The 21,151-nt window shown below is 35.7% G+C and overlaps 1 protein-coding gene across 5 annotated transcripts in view; it reads left to right on the top strand.

Moving 5' to 3' along the window:
- Positions 1-21,151, top strand: part of LOC111061806 (transient receptor potential-gamma protein) — a 228,530-nt gene that overhangs the window by 61,091 nt on the left and 146,288 nt on the right. For all 5 annotated transcript variants that reach the window (XM_039423190.1, XM_039423193.1, XM_039423191.1 and 2 more), the window contains exon 4: positions 2,445-2,487. The gene's annotated coding sequence lies outside the window, so the exon portion shown is untranslated. The remainder of the gene's footprint in view (positions 1-2,444; positions 2,488-21,151) is intronic.

The raw sequence follows: 21,151 nt of genomic DNA on the forward strand, positions 1-21,151 counted from the left end.
TTTTCATGAAGACCTGCGAAATACACAGACGCACCCACACATGCACACGCACATCATGTCCTCCTGAAAATGGAAGCGCAAGCTAGGATACGTGACACAGAAACAAACATGTCACCTTTTCGAGTACAGAAAAATATGGAAGACACTGTTTGTTGTATAGTAGACAGTAGTCTTATTTATTCACGTTTGTGATAGAAGTTTGAGTGATAGTCTCTTGTTCCCATTCCATACTAGGTTTTGGATAATATTCTCACCAGTGATAATTCAATACCAGTTTGAAATTGATGATACCTCCATTAATAGATTTCCAAACAATATTATTGATCTATGAGTAACAATATTCCCGATTACTATGAAATTAGAATGAATGACTAGCCTCCGTCAATGAGTTCTAATTGGGTTAGATACATATCTGAAATTTGAATGTAATATCACGTTGGAAATTAATAAGATTCTTCATATCTTGACAACGTCAATTTTTCTCTTGGACAGAAAATATTAATATCGAATACACATAATTGTAATATCATTACACAAATTCATCAATTTCGTTCGTATGTACGTGTATGCTTTCAAACTTTTTCGCGCTGTAACAACTCCGAAAACGTGAAAATACCTATCTCGAAAATACCCATACTGTTTAATTGTTACAAAATAACCATTACGGATGACGATGATTGATAATCAAGTCAACACTCAACATTTTGTAAAAAAGGTATTGAATGTAAATTTGAAGGGAGTTCGTACTTGAACTTAATGGTACGTAGAAAAAAATTGCCAAAAAGAAGACGCTAGAAATATTTTCATCAGTTTTATCAAACGTCTGGAACTCTGGGCCAAAGAGTAACGTTGACAAACGTAGCGTCGCCATGCGCCGTGACGACTCCACGCCGTGACACCGTCAGACAGATCCATTGAGAAGCAGAGCCGAGATGTGTTCATGTGTCAGGACACAAACTGATCCTGATAAATGTTTGCACCGCAGCCCAACCTCACTCCACCTCATCGTTATTTATCTGTTCGCAATTCAACTGGCTGGAGGTCTCTGTAAATGATAATTTTATGATTTTGCAGATCAAAAGAATTTCTTCACAGTGAATGTCTCCATGTGTATAGACAATCCTTAGCTCCATTGCATTCTCAAGTAGAGGTTTGAACAGTACAGCTCAGATTTCAGTGACGAAGACTCTCTATTCACTCATAAGGAGGTTACAAAATATTCAGGAAATTGTGAGGCGGTCGTGACCCGTTCCCAATCTTAAAAAATAATGCTTATCCTTGAAATGAATTGATTGTTATGCGGTGAGTTATATTTTTGTAATAATTATTGTACGTTTTTTTATTAAACAGCACCCTAGGCAAGTACCTGATAGCACCCTCTTCAACATTTTTGATCGATAGTTGAAAGAAGAAGAGACATATAGGAATGATCGTTTTCTCTTGGTTTGGTCCATAACTGATTTGATGAATCGATACAGACTGAATGAGAAAGATTGGATATGATATTTCATAGAAAGTTGAGTGAGCTAAGGTTTGTTGATATATCTTTGAGCCCCCTTGATACAAGAATTTTGTTTTTATCTCAAAAAGTTGATAGTTAACTATTTTTTTCTCAGTGACTTGACTTATGACTATTATACAAAAAATAGTCAATGGGTATGTTCAATGATAGCCATGGCTTTATTAATGGAATGCAATATTGAGATATTATTCCACTTTGAGTAATAATCATACAGCCTCTGATATATTCATTGGGAATAAAAAGAAAATATAGAATAAGATGACCTTTTGTTGATGTTTTTGAAAGGAAATTTTGACAGTAATGTCCACTCTACCACTTTACCACGTTGGGTGAAATATCATAGACTTTTGAAGTAATTACAATAATGAACTGCAAGATAACATGTATTTGTTATATAATCTTGAATTGGATTTACGAATAGTCAATTATAGGTAGTTTTCGAATTCAATTCTCGATTATCCCAATTTATGGCCTATTTCCACGTCAATAAAATATGAAACAAATACATGACATGAACATTATTCTCTCATATTATAGCAGAAAAAGTGATGTATTCAGTGTTAAATAGAAACTGGAACATAACATTTTCAATGATGTATCTTAATATTGAGATGAGATGCATCCTGATCATGATTGTTAAATGCGCAAAATGTGTGTTTAATGGCAAAAATATGAATTATTCTTTCGTTCAACTTGTGATAAAAATGAATGGAAGAGTATTTCACTGCAGTTCTTCCACACAAAGTTATATTTCCTGTTGATGGTTTATATCTTCCATAATGATAAAATGATAAAATGTGAATGAATAATGGTCTGTCCGTTATGGTAGCACTGAAACTTTTGACTCACTGGTCATCAAATGTTTGCTACATAAAAGTCCATGAGAGCCAGTAAAATAAGCTAAAATTTTATTCTGTTACAGTTTTCCGAATGGCTGGATCATGACAGGGACATACCTGCTATTGGTGAGTCTACTGGTATTTAGATCAATTTATTTGATTAAACTTCAGTAGAGGTGATAAGTTTACAAGCCAGGTGAGTGTTTTGTATAGGATACTTCAGATTGTTTTAAAAATGATCAAATAAAATTGATTAGTTGTGAGTGTAATGGAAAAAGTTGCTGGATGTTCAACTACAATATTTCTTTAGAATCATCTCCATAGCATCTCTACCTGAAATCACTTACATGATACGTGCCTGTCTCGGTAACAAAGATGGTTTTTTTAATTAATGAGCCCGTTCTGGGTATATAGAATGTGGTAAATTGTCCGATTCACAATATTCACCAGGTAAAAAGTCCCGCGTCCCATGGGAAGAGTTTTGACAGATTCTGTACCAGAAACCAGTTTCAGTTCCAAGTTCCTGCCCCACAGTCAAAGCTTGGTAAATTGTTACAGTTCCAACTATCCGAGCTCTCTCATTGGTGGATTGGATTGTAGTCTGCTTGCTTCTATGCGTATGCGCTGATAGCTAGTTTGTTCACAATAGCATAGCCATAGAATACATCACCAACAAAATGATGTTTCATAACCATTCGTTGAATGAATTTTTCTCTATAGAAAATTTGAGAGTAATGAAATGAAAGAAATGCACACTTTTCTAGACTGTAAGTTTGTAAAACAGCCTTTCTTCATTCACGCTGCTAGTAAACGACACATTTCGTTGTAAATCAATTTTATAAGTGCGCGCCAAAAGCTTGAACCAACGATTTTTAAATGGCGTTCCATGGGAACACTTTGCTCTAGTCACGTGATGGAACAATTTACGATTGGAACTGGAACAATTTACTGTACACAGAACGTACACAATGTTCAACTCTGGGGTTGATTCTAGAAATTCTTCTACATCAAATTAGTATAATAATATAATCATATATTCAAAAATCACGTTTAAGGATTTCCAGTCCCAGTTCAAAGCCTGAATTAATATGCTATGTCACTTTATTGCTGGAAAAGCTGTCATAGAGGTTCTAAGAAATGGCATCCTTCCAAGATTCCTTTTCCCTCTCATTTTTCATTCTCGATTCAATGCCGTTACCTTGAGCTTTTCTCAATTCCATACAGATAGTGGAAGATCTCATTTTTAACATTTCTTTCAATTCTTTAGAAAGCGGATATTATTAGAAATAGCTTCAATACCACTCTTGATATGGAGTCTTGATAAGGGAGAACCCTATGAAACTTCTCGTTAAAAATGATTTTAACCAGAAAAATATTTATTTGAATAAATAAAATACTATTTATTCATTTATAAATAAATAAATGAATAAATTCCCAGTATTGAGTACTCTTGAATGTTGAATTCACTGGTAAGATTCATTGTTGAAGTGACCAAGTAATTGTGAATATATTATTCTGGTTCAATAAGCCTACAGCAATACGGACCGTATTTATGAGAGATTTGAGCTTTGATGAACCAGTTGGATCGTTTCTGGCAGCTGGTTTCATGATTTCTATTTGACTCCTGCTATTGTTTGATGCATGGTTGTCCTAGCAGGCATTATGCTCATCATTTCAATCTCCAAACTATTTCTTCAATACCTCCTCATTCACTCACAATATCCACAGTAGACCATCAAATAACTTGACTGATTTACTAATAGAATAGATACTATTCTATTCCTGGAGCCGTGTACAGTGTACACATAGTGTATATTCATTATTTCAAATTCATTTTTATTGTCAACATTTTTCATGTTATAAGGGGAATTCATTGGAGATTGCACAATCATAATTGCAGTCATGTCAACAAATTTGATAAATTAATGTGGATGCGACAGAATTGAGACTGTGTTTTTCAATAATTATAATAGTTGCTGTCAAGCATCGCTAGTTTTATCAAGATATCACGGAATTAAATTCCTTGAGAATTCTAAAAAAACTTCTATTGGTGACAACTGAATGTTACCCATCAATTTGCATTTAATAGTCACGAGAGATTAACAACAAAATTGCTTCATTTTATAAACTCTGTGTGGGAAACTGAAATTCTACCTGAGGATTGGCACATGAGAATCATATGCCCCATCTATGAAAAGGGTGATAGACTTGAACCCAAGAACTACAGAGGCATCTCTCCTATCAACAGCATATAAGACGTTCACCTCAATCATTAAAGATAAAATAGATGTGTATGCTGAGAGAGTATTAAGAGAATATCAGGCTTGTTTCAGATGAGGCAGGTCAACTACTGACCAGCTTTCTGTTGCCCGACAAATAGCAGAATAGTTCTGGGAATTTAACATAGATGTCTATCATCTCTACATAGACTTCAAGCAGGCTTATGACAGTATCAACAGAGAAAAGCTCTACACATTAATGCTTGATCTCGGTATTCCCTATACTATCTCAAGAATAATATTCCATTCTCAATGCCGGATCCACTAGAGCTATTTCTACTCTTCACGTGTGAATGCAATGCACCGTTGCATCATAACTTGAGCTGAAAGTCATGAGCATCTGCTTTGTGAATTCAGTTCTAATATTGAAGTCGTCGTTGGAGCCGGGAATGAAGGCCAAGCCAGGGGTTGGGTGGATGGTTCTGGTCTACAGTGGGTATTGAGGCAAAGGCAGAGGCGGACGGAGGCTGCGATGCGCCCATTGAGCCAAGTAATGGACCCCATGTCGGCTTCGTAATCTTGTCGGCTGCGGCGTTCGCCTCTGCATGTCATGTCAGTGTCATTTTCATCTGACGCCCATTACCCTTATCTCGCTACACTATACACTTTTACAAGGTGAGACTTCATACAAAACTTAACTGAGTTTCTTACAAGTGCAAAGCGTTGCTCAGAAATAACGTTACGGTTCAAATCTGCTTTCCTAGTCGTAAAACCGTGAATGCATTTTTTTATTACACTCGGCCAGGTCATGCGTTGTTAACATTGAGAGTTTTGTCAATCATCATCATTATCAATCTTGAAATAATAAGATAATTTTTGAATAGAAGGAGTTCATGACCAACCTCTGCTTTTCTTTCCTCGATATTGTTGGCTATAACTTGACACGATCTTCGAGAAGTTGATATGTGACTCAATTGATAGTCGCATAAAACTTCTACGTTATTGCAACGTCAAATTATATTTTTTCATAGATAACATCATATTACTATGTTCCTTTCCTAGATTTCTTCTTCAAATCTGCGTCATGAGTGTAGAGAATAGCTCCAGATAAAGCAGAATAGCTTCATTTGATAATTTCCATTTCTCGTGTTTGTAAGGATAAGTTCTGATTTACTGGAGAGTCTCTAGTACTTGCCTAGTACTCTGATCTGTCTAATAAGATACCTGAATAATTGTTTGTTCAAATCGTTATGAGAAAAGTTATAGAAGCAAGATGAGAAGCAAGATGCGGTACGATATACTATGGTTAGAAATATACGGTGGAAGGTATATTAGAGCTTCATCAATATTGAGAGGATTTTCTGATTCATCTTCATTATTCAACATTGAATAGTCAATATTTGAGACTGTGATGAAATCTTTCCCAAAACAGCATTGAAGAAAAACTTCGAATGCAGGCTTGAATGCTCGAGATGTTTCCAGAATTTGAAAATTAGAAATCCCCTGTTATTTTTTGAAGCCAAGTGTGAACATTCTCAGTCTGTTGACAAAAAGCTGAATGAGATGATATGTTGCCGAAGGCTGCAACAAGCGAAAGCATTCTGATATTCTGATACGGCTGGGATCGGAAAATAATCTAAGGCGAGTGTGCAGTTGTTTGTAGTAGCCAGTCGAGAATTTTGATGAAGTTGTTTGAGTTTAGCTTTGAAAAGCAAGCTATTTTTGGCATGACGGACAATTGTGTAAACAGATTCTCTCTTTGAGCAGTGGCCGCGGTCTGCTACAGATTGCAGCCTATCCACGGATCCTCAGTTGCACTATGGACGGCCGGGTGTTATCATGGTGCGAAATTTTCCATGGTGTTCCTACCATGTACAGCAGTGTCGTGATTTTGTGTTCCAGATCAAATTAATGGATATAGTAGCAGTAATACCTGTGATTCAGTACCTTCTTTTGAGTTAATTCATCAATCAGCACTATACATCATGAATTGAATAGATCGAAAATTATTCAATCGATAAAAATAGATCGCAAATTATAATTATATAACCTTGTTGTGGGGTTTTTGATACATAATAAGAAAGAAATAAGAAAAAAGATAAAATAATAAGATAACAAGTAAGATACTATAGTTCGTTAGGAAACTTGTAAGTGATCAGTTACGACAACGAAATCAATGAGCAATTCAAGCATTTAATTTTATTTCAGTATTCAGTGTATTCTATTCTGAAATTAAATGGTATAACTCCCAAGGACAAGTATCAAACATGATGGATTTGAGTGAATTTTGTAAGGCTCATGATGCTACGCTAGTGAAAGTGAAAAGTATTCCTCTGGGATGAACTTAATTTGTGTAATTCCTGGATATCAGTTACGCAATTGAAAGTGAAAAGTATTCCTCTGGGATGAACTCAATTTATGCACTTTCTGGATATCAGTTTATCTGCAATTGGATTCAGAAGTCGATGAATATCCAACTCTGCAGCCGATTTCCTTCTGGAAATGATATTCAACGAAATAATAACTGGTAGGGAAGTGAAATAATAAAATTTCATATACAAAAATAACTTGCATGCGATTGAATACTTTTTTTACTACACGTTGATATAGTTATATACATGTATGCATATAATTAGATGTATTTCATGTTGAATAGAGCTCCAAGTTATGTTCATTTTCTAACTTCAACTTTACTTGACTATTCATAGCAATTACCGACTTCCCTCAATTAATTTTTTCTCAATATTTGCTCAGGTATATGATTTGTTCAACTCATTTACAATCTAGTTTCAATTGAATTTATTTTGTCAAATTCAAGCTCGTTCAGTATCACCATTCATGGATTCTCTGACCTAGAGATAGAGTTCACAATGTACTCGATTTTCAAGTTTTTCACTGTTAATATAAGAAAGGATAAGATATAAATTTATTCAACATAGTTTACACGTAATACAATACAATTATTAACAGTTGTACAACGTCATAGAGATTAAGTTCTATTCGTCGATGACCTTTCATTCAAAGTCCTTCCATTTATTGAATCACACGCATCACAATGATTAAATTAAAAAAAAAAAACTGACTCAACATCACTTCTTCCTGAATTTAGTTGGATGAGTTGTGCAAAGAAGGGTTATGATCAGCATGACATCAAGAATTTTCACTCACTGATCGGTAACTAAAGTTCGATAACAAGTAATGAATTTCAGCTTTTCTCTTAGAAGTGGAAAGCATTTTAGCTCTTATACTTACTGGGATATACAGAAGATGCAGTACAGGTACCAAATTATAGAGAATCCTTGGTAAATGCCGATTCCAACTTTCTTGCATCCTATTTCCTCTAATACAGAAAACTGGCTCTAAAATAATTCCACAAGATGCCTGAGATTTGTTGTTCTTGATTTTCGCCCATCCCTGCAGGGCACTAATCGCTAAATTTTCGCTCTTGGCAATTGACAAATAGAAAACTATTCGTTCTCGTTAATGAGTGGCGTTTTAATTATATTGTACAAACAATAGAGCCAGCCGCTACTGGAATATTAGATAATGTGAAAGCTGTACAATGGAGTGCACGAGATGCTGGCGACGAAGACTCAAAACAGTATAATGGAGTGTTTACAAAAACAGTTGCAGTGCCTCGACGGCCGAAAAAAAAGTTGTTGTAACGAATGGAGTTGTGAACGAACAATGGCTCGAAAAAACGAATGTGCATTCAAATTCAGCAACACGCTCCCATCCACCGCTCTCTTGTACTACAAGCACTGGATAATTTTACTCAGATTGGACGGTGCAGCTATGAACAATGATTACTCTCTCTCACTCACTATCTACTTTTCATCTGTAGGCTGTTTCTGACGGGCTCAACTCAGTTCTCAAGCATGAGGATGTGGAGCAGAATATTTTCATTCCGTGAACAATCCCATAATCCATAATACATAATACCTTCACAAATAATGGCACTACTGATGTAAGTAAACTTTCTCTCATTCTCGAATAGTTCAGGCTATGGCATTAAAATATTGAGAGTTATCAGAACCACAAATTTATCTCAATATTGAGATACTTCTTTCCACTGTTATTATCAATACCTCGTTAACTGAGACTGAAGTGAAGAGCAATAGAGTACTTAGTAGTGATGTGTTTGGAAGATGAATGACCTCCTAAGATAGTCTGTAGCATCCTTGTAAGAAGATAGATATTACGATTGTCTGTCACACCCTAGTATTATGAAAAATGGTTATGTTGATTTGAAGATGGTTGAATGACATTATAATGTTCAGACATTATAGATGATTTAGATTTTAAGAGTTTGTTGATGATGATTATGATGATGATAACGATGATGATGATGCAGGCATAGATTCATGAAAATCATGTTGGTGAGTGGACCCTCAGTTTCAAATTGGCATTGTTGATGTGGCTTAACTGGAAGTTAGTTGTACCGTACTGAACAGCGGCCACTCATCCTTCCACGGCAGTATTGAGAATTGAGCTCTCGTCAACTACTAGAGGGAACAGATATAGCACAATATGGCTCATCACTAATGAACAAACAATCCTCTTGCTGAAAGAGCTCAGCTATTCCTTAATATAGACGATTTGACATGAATTTCAACCTTCCTGATAACAAAACATTATCAAATGTAAAAGTGGAGTGCCTTCTTAAATAAGTCGACGAATCTTCAATATACTCAGGATGTTTGATTTTTTGTGTTATCAGTCGTCAGGCTACAATAAATTGGAATAATCATACTTCGAAATATTAATGTTATTATTCATTTCAATCACCTCCATGGAATCTTGAATTTAGACATCGGTAATGAATTTCCGATCAGCATGAAATATAATCATATTCTGCTCTACAGTTCTCTAGACTCCTATTCCTCCGAATTGATGATCATTGAGCAATGTAACTTTTGTTTTCATTTGTATTTGTACAATTTGTATTGTAAAGGAGACATATTTTGGTGAACCCGTTGTCTCTATCGTCAATAAATAAACAAATAAAGCTCAGTTATTTGGTCCGAAGCTGTGCTCCGCAATCGTTGTGGAGAGAATACAAATGGAGAGAGCCGTGCGATGCGACGGGTGTGATTATCGCTGAGTAGACAATGGTTTATGGTCCTTCTGGGATGTGCTCTGCGGAGTGCAGCAAACTACTAACAGTTGCGCATCAAAGAGTCTGTCTCACTGGTGGAAAGCTTTTTTCGTTCACATCCGAGATGAGACTTGAAGTTTTTCTCGTGAGTATTTGAGTACAGTGAAGAAAAATCAGAAAGGAAACACATTAAAGATTGAAGTCACCTGCTAGAGTATTCTTTATTCATTCGTGAATTGGGGAAATATTCTTGAAAATGATGATATTTTCAATATATTGCTATTGATTAGAAAAAATGTCAATGAATTTCTGGTTGTGTAACGCCAAACAAATTATCAAGTCAAGTAACAGATTTCATTATTGTATGGTGTGTATGCTTATGGTATTATGATATTGACTACCCTCAACCTCCCTTATTTTTCCTTTTATCAATAAATCATTCCTTGATCCAGGTGATTATTGAATAGAATGTTGAATCCTGTCATCTCCATCCACTTTCCTTCATCTTTGGCCAAGCCTTATCTCAATCATGTGGGGTTCCATCCTCTTCCACATTGTACAAAAAACAGAAACTTTTCTTAATCAGAGTTTTTTCGAGTTAAGATATCGATAGTGTAATATGATAGGTTATACAAATTTCCTCTTATAACTAATTGCTTCATTTACGGAAAAACACTTGCTTTAAGACGTCAATAATCATTCTATTGTAATATTCGAATTGATTACGCATATTAATGCCATCTCCAATTAATCGCTGTTGTTGTAGACATGATTTGGTGTTATCCATATTGAATGAAAACGAATTGATATTGTCAGAAACCAATCATTTATTCAAACATCTGAGATACTAGTCCTGGTTGATACACCATTAACAATCTCTATTAAACTGAGAGCTCACAGTACAGCTAACATTACAGAGCTCACATTGAGCAGAACAATATAGTGTGAGTATAACCTCTTGGATTGGATCTTAATTTGCTGTTTTTTATCGGTTCTCATGACAAATTTAGGATAATTGGGTGCGTCTAGTCTCAGCCAATGACAGTACAGTTCAACCTCAATTGGTCAACAGCTCTTGGTCAATCGTAGGGCTTCACCTACGCTTCACCTAGGGCCTCAAACTATATAATATTCTGCTTCTAGATGCTTAAACTTCCAGTTTACTGAAGGTTTATTATATTGTAACAACAATATCTGAAATTGTTTTGATGATTCAGTAGTTTTGACAATATGAAGTTTGTTTTCATTCTTTCTCTGATTGGTCATTTGTTCAATGATTCAAGTAGACTCGACCTATCACGTTAGTAGCATCGAAATTGTTTGAAAGTACCAGATGGCCCATCATCATCAACATAAATATCAGATCACTTTACATAGCCCTTAAATGAGCCCTCGCACACCCATTACGATGGTGCCAACCTCAGCTCATTGATAGAACAATAATTGAATGGACCAGCAAGCATTAGTGCACAGCTCTGTGGGTCATTAGAGATTTTTGGGTCGGAATGGTGAGGCTATAAATAATTGGGCTGTGGCGTCTGTTGGAGCTACTGTTTGTTGTCACCATGTGAAACCAGTCGCCGTATTTTGGCGGCAAAGATAACCAACCGCTAACATCAGCTTGCAAATTATGTTAGCAATTCTTCTATTCTATGCAGAGTCGGCGATAACTGTCCTGTAAAACAGCAGCAGCAGCAACAACAGCAGCAGAAGTAGCAGTAATAGTAGCAGTAGTAGTAGCAGCAGTAGCAGTGGCGGATAATGACGAAAAAACCATGTTTTTCACGGTTTTCTCAAAAACGGCTCTAACGATTTTCTTCAAATTCATATCATAGATAGCTATCTATAAGCCCTATCAACTGGCATGAGTCTCATTTCCGGAAAATTTCAGGAGCTCCGTAATATTATTGAGAAAAATGGCGGATAATGACTAAAAACCATGTTTTTCACGATTTTCTCAAAAACGGCTCTAACGATTTTTTTCAAATTCATACCCTGTATAGTTATTTATCAGATCTATCACTGGCATGAGTCTTTTCCTGGGAAACTAATGGAGGGTCCACCCTATCCTTGAGAAATGGACTTTGTAACCTCCATCTCGTGCATGAGGTAGGTAGGTAGGTAGAGCAGTTTATAAAAAGTACACAGTCATAGTCAAGATAATTCATCTGTAGAACAGCTGTTTTGACGACTTTAAAAAAAAAATCATCTAATTTCACAATTTACACGAAGGAAAAAGTACTCTGAAAACAATAATTATTTATACACATATACAGTAGTCTGATCGTAGTTGCAAATAATATGTTGCCGCCAATAATTGTCATGATGTGACCCTATTTTTATTCCCCCCCCCCCTAAATTATTGTGACCCCTAAATTATTCTCGTTTGAGGATGAGGCTTACAGTTCAATGAGCAAGGAAAGTTGTGTGAGTGTACCACACCAGATTTTTTCGAATTAAGATATCGATAGTGTAATATGATAGGTTATACAAATTTTCTCTTATAACTAATTGCTTCATTTACGGAAAAACACTTGCTTTAAGACGTCAATAATCATTCTATTGTAATATTCGAATTGATTACGCATATTAATGCCATCTCCAATTATTCGCTGTTGTTGTAGACATGATTTAGTGTTATCCATATTGAATGAAAACGAATTGATATTGTCGGAAACCAATCTTTTGTTCAAACATCTGAGATACTAGTCCTGGTTGATACACCATTGACAATCTCTATTAAACTGAGAGCTCACAGTACAGCTAACATTACAGAGGTCACATTGAGGAGAACAATATAGTGTGAGTATAACTTCTTGGATTGGATTTCCATTTGCTGTTTTTTATAGGTTCTCATGACAAATTTGAGATAATTGGGTGCGTCTAGTCTCAGCCAATGACAGTACAGTTCAACCTCAATTGGTCAAAAGCTCTTGGTCAATCGTAGGGCTTCACCTACGCTTCACCTAGGGCCTAAAACTATATAATATTCTGCTTCTAGATGCTTAAACTTCCAGTTTACTGAAGGTTTATTATATTGTAACAACAATATCTGAAATTGTTTTGATGATTCAGTAGTTTTGACAATATGAAGTTTGTTTTCATTCTTTCTCTGATTGGTCATTTGTTCAATGATTCAAGTAGACTCGACCTATCACGTTAGTAGCATCGAAATTGTTTGAAAGTACCAGATGGCCCATCATCATCAACATAAATATCAGATCACTTTACATAGCCCTTAAATGAGCGCTCGCACACCCATTACGATGGTGCCAACCTCAGCTCATTGATAGAACAATAATTGAATGGACCAGCAAGCATTAGTGCACAGCTCTGTGGGTCATTAGAGATTTTTGGGTCGGAATGGTGAGGCTATAAATAATTGGGCTGTGGCGTATGTTGGAGCTACTGTTTGTTGTCACCATGTGAAACCAGTCGCCGTATTTTGGCGGCAAAGATAACCAACCGCTAACATCAGCTTGCAAATTATGTTAGCAATTCTTCTATTCTATGCAGAGTCGGCGACAACTGTCCTATAAAACAGCAGCAGCAGCAACAACAGCAGCAGAAGTAGCAGTAATAGTAGCAGTAGTAGTAGCAGCAGTAGCAGTAGCAACAGTAGCAGAAGCAGTAGCAACTGCCTTCAACTGGCTGCATTCTGTTCCCATTAACTTGCCTGATTTATGATTGCCAGGAGCAGCTCTAATGCGACAGCTCACATATGAAACATCAGGGTGCATACCAATGTGAAACTGGTTCGAGGTCCTAGTTTCAGTTGGATGAAACTGTTAATTTTTTTGAATGAGCATTGAACAAGCCGTTTACTGCAGTCAAATTGAACTATCACTGAGAAGAATTTGAGAGTTCAAGTATTGAGAATTTTTCAACAAAATGATGAATGATAAGCAGGAGACCCGTGCTTCGTAATGGTATATTTTGAAACATGACAAACTGAATAATGAGTAATGGAATCTTGAAGAATTTTAAATAGGCCTCTATCCTTCCTCGGTCGATTGAGAATCTATATGCAAAAATTCAAGTTAATCAGTCCAGTAGTTTAGACGTGTTGATGCGTCAAACATAATTTGCCCAATTTGTACGTGTATACGCCAGTTCTTTACTTTATTACCGTACAGTACAGATGACTTGGTTCTGTTCAACAATAGATTCGCTATGTATGATCCCTTCATTATAATAATACTATGTATTTTCCACACATATTCATGGAAAGAGCTCTTCATTTAAGTCACTGTTGAGGTGATTTTCTCCATCATATCTTATTAATTCATGAATATTTCTCGGCAATTTTATAGTTTTAGCATCAACATTTTAGTTTTCTCATTATTTGATGATTTCAGCCTCTCATGGAAGAATATTTTATTCGGGGGTTCAATATATCATTACAATGTGCTGTGATTAAACATGCTTATTCCACATATGCACTTGTGCCCTGGAGCACACGAATCTATTACAAAAACTTAAATTTATCATGCACCCAAACAATGCTGTAACTACCACCGAATTAAACTACAACAAGTGCTTTACAATATTGATGAGAGCTTGAATTAATTTCTTTGATCAAATAAACACATAAGATTTCCAGATCTTCAAAAAAAACTGATCCAATATTGAATCGCTCTACCTTGTAAAACAATAGAGGCAATACAACTTCAGCCAAGGGTCCGTTTGCATTACTCTGGAACAAGCTTCGAATCTGTATCATCGCCAAAGCATTCAGCTCAAGCATCGAGCCTCATCTATCAAATCTCAATTCAAGCATCATGTATTCTATAATCCTATAATTCTATGTATACTATCTATGATTCCTATTGAAGACACTGGTATATCTAATCTTAGTTAATAAAAACAACATAAACATCTTGAAGTACCCTTCACTTTTTGAAAACTTTAAAATAGTTCAACTAAAATAAATAAATGAATAAATAAAGGGTACTTCAAGATTTTAATACTGTTTTTATTATTTTTTTAAAAAGTAGCCCATGTGAGTGAAGTGTTTTTTCTAATCTCAGTTCTATTGTGATGCAATTCAATTTTTTGAAAGAGTGAAGTTTTTAGCTCAAACATTTCTAGATTCATTCAAAATTTAGACTTTTTGAATAATTACTTAGTTTCTGTTTTAGATTTTTTGATTCTAGCCTCTAATAGTATCTATTTGATTCAAAATTCACACGTTTATCGGAGTATTGAAGAGCGTAAATTGTATTTTGAAAAGTGAAGTGACACAACCAACATTTTTATTTGGACAATATAGTAGAAATTGGAAATGGGACAGTTTTGGGCATGAGCCTGTTGTGCCTTTCCTCATCTAAAGTATTTGTACACGATGTGATGAATAAATAAATAAATAAATTCGGTTACAATATTCTACGGTAATGAAGCAAACCAACTAGATTATCATTGGTATTCGAGGCAGCAGTAGATACCCAATATAGATTGTCTCCACTCAAATAAGTATGGATTGAACTGCACTTCTCTTGAGTCGTTGGGTTCTTCTTGAAGCAGTTACTACTTGTCAAGAAGCAGTAGGTTCGAAACGAATGCAGCAGCTAAGAAGTAAACAGGTCGTTTATAGACCCATGGAGACAAGTTTAGTGTAGAGCCGATCGAGAAACAGGGGCAGACCGGCAACCCGCACAACACATATCGTTCTGTAGGAGCTATGTTTATAGTTGACTATATACAGTAAAATGGTACACAGTGTAATACTGAAGTGTATACTATATGGTAATCAACATGTACACCGTATCCCACGAAGAGCTTTACACATTTATTTTTAAATTACGTGCCCATTCATGCACCAAACTTTTTCAAATTTTACACAATTTAAAAAGTAGGTTCTTAAAATATTCTGGGAAAATTTCAGCTTCCTAACCATCGTAGAAAAAAATGGCGGCATATTAAAAATCCATAAAAAATTTCAATTGCTGGGAAAAGGAATCAAATTTCTGAGAAATAAAAAAATTTTAAATTTTAAAAAATTTGCAAAGTAGGTTCTAAAAATATTGTGGGGAAATTTCAGCTCCCTAACTTTCGTAGAAATAAAATGGCCGCATATTGAAATTTTAACAATTCATCAACATTTTCAATATGCCGCCATTCTGTTCCTACAAAGGTTAGAGTGCTGAAATTTTCCTAGAATGTTTTAGGACCTACTTTGTAAACTGTGTGAAATTTAAAATAGTTCAGTGCATGAATGGGCACATAATATAGAATTACACGTGTTAACCTCTTCGTGGGACACGGTGTATATAGTTGGATGCGTAGATTACAGTGTTATATAGTTGATAGAAATGCATTCTATATCCCACTATGGCTCTCCCAAATGTATATAATTGTGTTGATAGATCACAGTGTTACACAATGAAGTAAAGAGCATTTTATAATATCTTACTATGGCTAACCAATTCACGTATATAGTTGTCAGCATAGATTGCAGTGTTATGTAGTGGAACGAAATGCATTCTTTATCTAAATATTCTCACACTAATTCTTGATTAATACTTACAGTAAGTAATAATTGAAATGATGAAAAGGGGAAAAATGAGTTAACCTTGTGCTATTCCACTTCCAAATTTAGATAAGATACTACACAAAATTCCAGTCCAAAAATATTTTCAGAAATCAGATTTTCAAATTACATTGTTTCAATACCGAATATAGAAGAAATATTACACATCATACCACTCTTATATGTATATAATTGGCTACATAGAGCACAGTATTATACAGTGAAGAGAAGAGCTATATATCTCTAATCTATATCTAACTATTGCTTACCTATTTGTGCATATTTGTGCATTATAGTTGGCTGTGTAGTGTACACTTTTATTCAGTGGAGAGTAGTGCATTCTATATCTATGTATGAGACAACACATGTATATAACTATCTATATAGAGTACAGAGTAACACAGTGAATAGGAGTGCATTCTATATATAACTATGGCTATCCTATTCATGTATATAGTTGGTTGTGTAGTCAAAGTTATACAGTGGAGGGAAGTGCATTGTACTGTATATTTATTTATAGACCACATGTATACAGTTCGGTATAAAAAGTTCAGTTAGGAGAAGTGCAATGTAGGCCTGCCAACCTTCGAGTGTGAGTGAGACAGAGGCACCTTTAGCTCGTTCCCCGTTGTGCGTTGCGTTGCGTCTGTCCATAAAATTGATTGCCAGTGCCCAGACGCCCAGAGCGTCGTTTTATTTCTCGCCTGTCATTAAGGGGTGCCTTATCTCCTCCAAACATTAGGAAGATGATTGGCGCCTCACGGCTTAGACGCTCTCTTTCCCCTCTTCTATTCATTCCCCCGATCGCCTCGCCACTATTCAAACCACGTGGAGCACCCCTCCCGCACTCCTTCATGACCAAGTCTTCCGCTGCCTCATTCTCAAATTATAAAAATGCCTTTCGACTGCCTTTGTTGTTTGATCTGTCTGTCTGAATTTTGTTCTTTCAGTAACAAAACCGGGAGAGTTTTCACTGTATTTTGGGAATAAAAATATCGTTCTCAAAAATATATCTTTTTTATTGAATATAACAACTGTTACTGGGACAACCGATCAGTTTATTTCTATCCTAAATTGATACTTCAAGTTATTTCACGAGAAGAATCTTGTAATAGCTTCTCCTTGAATCACTAGAACTAGAGCTGACTTTTTCATTTTTATTATCTTTTTAACCTTAGAGTATTCTTGTGATTTCAATACTCTTCTTCAGAGTATTGTCAACTAGCCTGCAATCACAAATTGTGGCCTTCGGTGAATTTCTGAATAATGGTGAAAAAGCGAGGCATAAGAAATGAGCAACTATAATAGTGAATAATCAATTAATAGAATGAGAATCAATGCAATTATAATACGACTACGACTCGAAACATCATGGTCTTCTTCTTCTCCTTCTTATTTTTCTTTTTTTCTTGTTGTTGTTCTTCTTCTTCTTCCTCAAGGATAATAAAAAAAATGATTTCTAATAAGAAAGTGATATTTATCAACATTATGAATCTTCTCTCGAAAATTTTATTCATGAATAATACTATCTGTAGGTTGCTTACGATATTGCTTTCCATGTTTGTGTCAGTGTACGTTTAGTAAACGTGTACGCTTTAGATAAAAATGAGTATCCAAGTACGCAAGATGAAGAATACTTTCCAAATTGTGGCATTCGGAATACGAATTTGGCATTCGAAATGGATGAATTGATTAGCCCAAGACATATTTCATACGCTCTGAGACGATGTTTGGGAAACCTATTTTACCACTTTCTAAAGAATGTGAGAATCAATTTTCAACAGTTATATCATGTTTAAACTACAACTTTGTGAAGCCTAAAGCGTTTCGTTTATCACACATCATTCCACCTCTATCACATCAATCCATATAACTTATCAGCATCACATTATTTTGGAAGTTATGATATATTATGCTTGGTGATTGCTAGTAGCTATAATTTATTTAGCTATATTAATTGTTCTTTGTTGATTGACTCATACAATGATTACATCATCAAAATGATGGGGAGAGAAAACGTAAGCTAACCTTGTGCTATTCCTCTCCTAAATTTAGATAAGGTTACATATAGTCCCTCTAACTGGGTCTAGAACAGGAGTCCAGTCTCTATAGACTTCGATTTATCATGCAAAGTGCGTTGAAACCAAACGGGAAAAAGGAACAATGAAACCTAAAATCGCAAAAGTATTTCTTCATCGTTGATAACAAGTGGTGGAATGAAGATTCCGATGACGGGATCGCAACTTCAGAATGCTTTAAAATGCAAATAAGATTCAGAGTAACAACAAAGAATAAACAGCTGAGCGTAAATTTTAATTGAACAAGATATGGCGCTAGTTTGATCGAGTATGGCATGATAGACAGTTCAATTTTGGCATGGTGAACAGAGAGTGAGGATGTCAAATGAGTGTCTCAACTCGGAGACACTGAACTTAAATAAGTTCATCAGTAGCACGTCAGCTTCACGATAAGAAAGTAACGATGATGCACGACAGACTCACAACTTAGAACTGAATCTGAGAGGATGGGTGGCGATTCCCAACCCCCTCAAACTGCTACCCCTTCTCCCAGACTTCCATTTCTCGTGCATTCTATACAAGTATTGTTCGGCCCAGACTTTTCACCAAGTTTCCTCCACTAATGTCTGACGAAGGAAATTTGGGAGGTTGGATATTTGAATTCCTCTGGTACTGGTTTCCTCCCCACAAAACCCTCATTCTCCACACTTTTCCTTCCACCAAACCACCAGGCATTTCTCAGTTTCCATATCGACAACACCGCAAACGGACCTCGCAATGCGGGATGCTCTCCTAACATATTGCACAAGTTCTCACACTTATAAAGAAGGATTTTTTGCTTTCTGTTAGGTAAAGTGCTTACTGGAAAAACTTTCAACTCATATGCGAGAGTTCTCCTAGGAAGGTCTGATGCAGGGAATAACATTTCTGTACTGTGATTACCTCTCGAAATCGTGGATGATAGATTCTTGTCTTATAATATTATTTGAATTGGTGGAATACAAGGAAAAGCATATATAATATATCGATTGCATTATTCCAAGATGAACATCTCAAAAAACTCGATGATTTCTGAAATAAATGGACCAATCTTAAATAATCAAAAGTGAGATGCTTGTCAGGAAGAGTTTCAGTTCAATTTTGGTGTCAAATGAGCGGTTGAAGAGTTGAGAAGATTGAAGGGGACCTGGCACCCTCTTGAAAATTTGCAAATTCAAATTCATTCATCAAAAAAACATATTTACAGAATAATAGTGCAACAATAATATAAAGAATATAATCTGTGTGGATGATTTGTCCGTGTGCAAGTTTCATAATTTTCACCATCGTTCCACTTCTTGATGGATTCTGCATTTTCTACATCAGGTTTTGGTGTTGGAATCTTATCAATATTATAAAGAATGTCCAGAGTGCATTCAAGAGAGGTTTTGTGAATTTCATAAACCAGCAGTGAGATTTGAAATATAATGATGTCAAAACATAATATAAACTGATTTTGAAAAATATGAAATACACACATTTTAATTTGGAGGGTATCATAATCGAAAAAATGTTCGAAAGTATACGTGTATACATTTGAAACTAACAACTGAGCAATTGAATTTGTTTAAATGTTTAGAATGAATTTAATGGATCAGTGGCATTATAAACACTTTTATCATTCTCATCTGTGAACAATCATTTCTTCCATTCCATTCAATAATTGAATAATACTTATTGTATGGATGTTATTGTTGGAGGAACATTTCGTGTAAACGTGTAATCCATCGTTCCCTATCATTCATCAGGGATCAAATACTTGAAAATTATTATGTACTGAAAACTGAACTTAGAATTTCCACGTAGAATCAGATATGAAAAGCGCTACAATTTGAGAACACCACAAATTATTCCAGAAAATAAGAAAAGTTGAGTGATAAAGAACAGTAAAATACTATGTAGATTCTATTTTTAAGTGATCATAACGATTTTATTGTAGCCTTACTATGGGTATGGTTATTCACGACCTGTGCTGAACAAAAATAATCGGAAAATCGGAAAACCCAGTTAGATAATTATGTCATCCACTTGAGCACACTTCATGGAATTCATTCGCTGTTAATCCGCACTGAATTCGGCTGATAGCGCTGTTGAATCCATTGTTCGACCAATCTTCGCAGCAGAGCTGTTCACGAAAATTCGCCTGGAATCGTTCAGCAAGAAATATTATGACGAAAGACCCCAACATTTTTTGCTAGCTTTTGAACTGCGGCCTAACCTTCCCTCCAGCACTTTCTCCCGGGTTTTCTCTTTGCTTTCTTTCTTGCTCTTCCATTCTTCATTTCAGTTCACGACTTGACGAATACGATTCGTCTATCAAGATTTATGAAAGGAACTGTTCCGCCCTGTTATAGCGGGCCTCCGCTTTTCACGCTTTTCCCAGCTTTGTTGCCGCTCCTGCTGCTGGTCTTATATTGATTCGTCTTCTTCTATTCCCTCGTCCGCTCTGTCAAATCCATCTGCCTTTATCTCACAACTTGAATTCTCTCCCTTCTCACCTCTTTCTCGCAGTTTTCCTACTCACAATATGCTTTTTCGCGAACCAGAGCTCTGTCTTGACAGATCACAGTTTTTCCGACACACTTTTCGCAGCCGAGACCCGAGACCACCCACTTATGCCCTATTGGCATATGCTTGTGTGCTCTACGGCATTTATATTCTCTGTGTCGAGATTCTATTTCAACACTCGAGGCCCTCTCACGCTGGAATCTTACTTCTGTACTGGCTTTATTCTTCGACTCCAATCTCTCGCATTACATAGCTAACGTTTTCCTCCTAATGAAGAAGTACGGTATAACCTCTTAAAATGTTGGATGAAAGTATCAAGGCAGAATGGAAAGGTCATATATATTAAATTTCACTTTCACCTCACAGCATGATCTGATGA

The sequence above is a fragment of the Nilaparvata lugens genome, chromosome 3 (genome assembly GCF_014356525.2).
Source record: "Nilaparvata lugens isolate BPH chromosome 3, ASM1435652v1, whole genome shotgun sequence".
Lineage (NCBI taxonomy): Eukaryota > Metazoa > Arthropoda > Insecta > Hemiptera > Delphacidae > Nilaparvata > Nilaparvata lugens.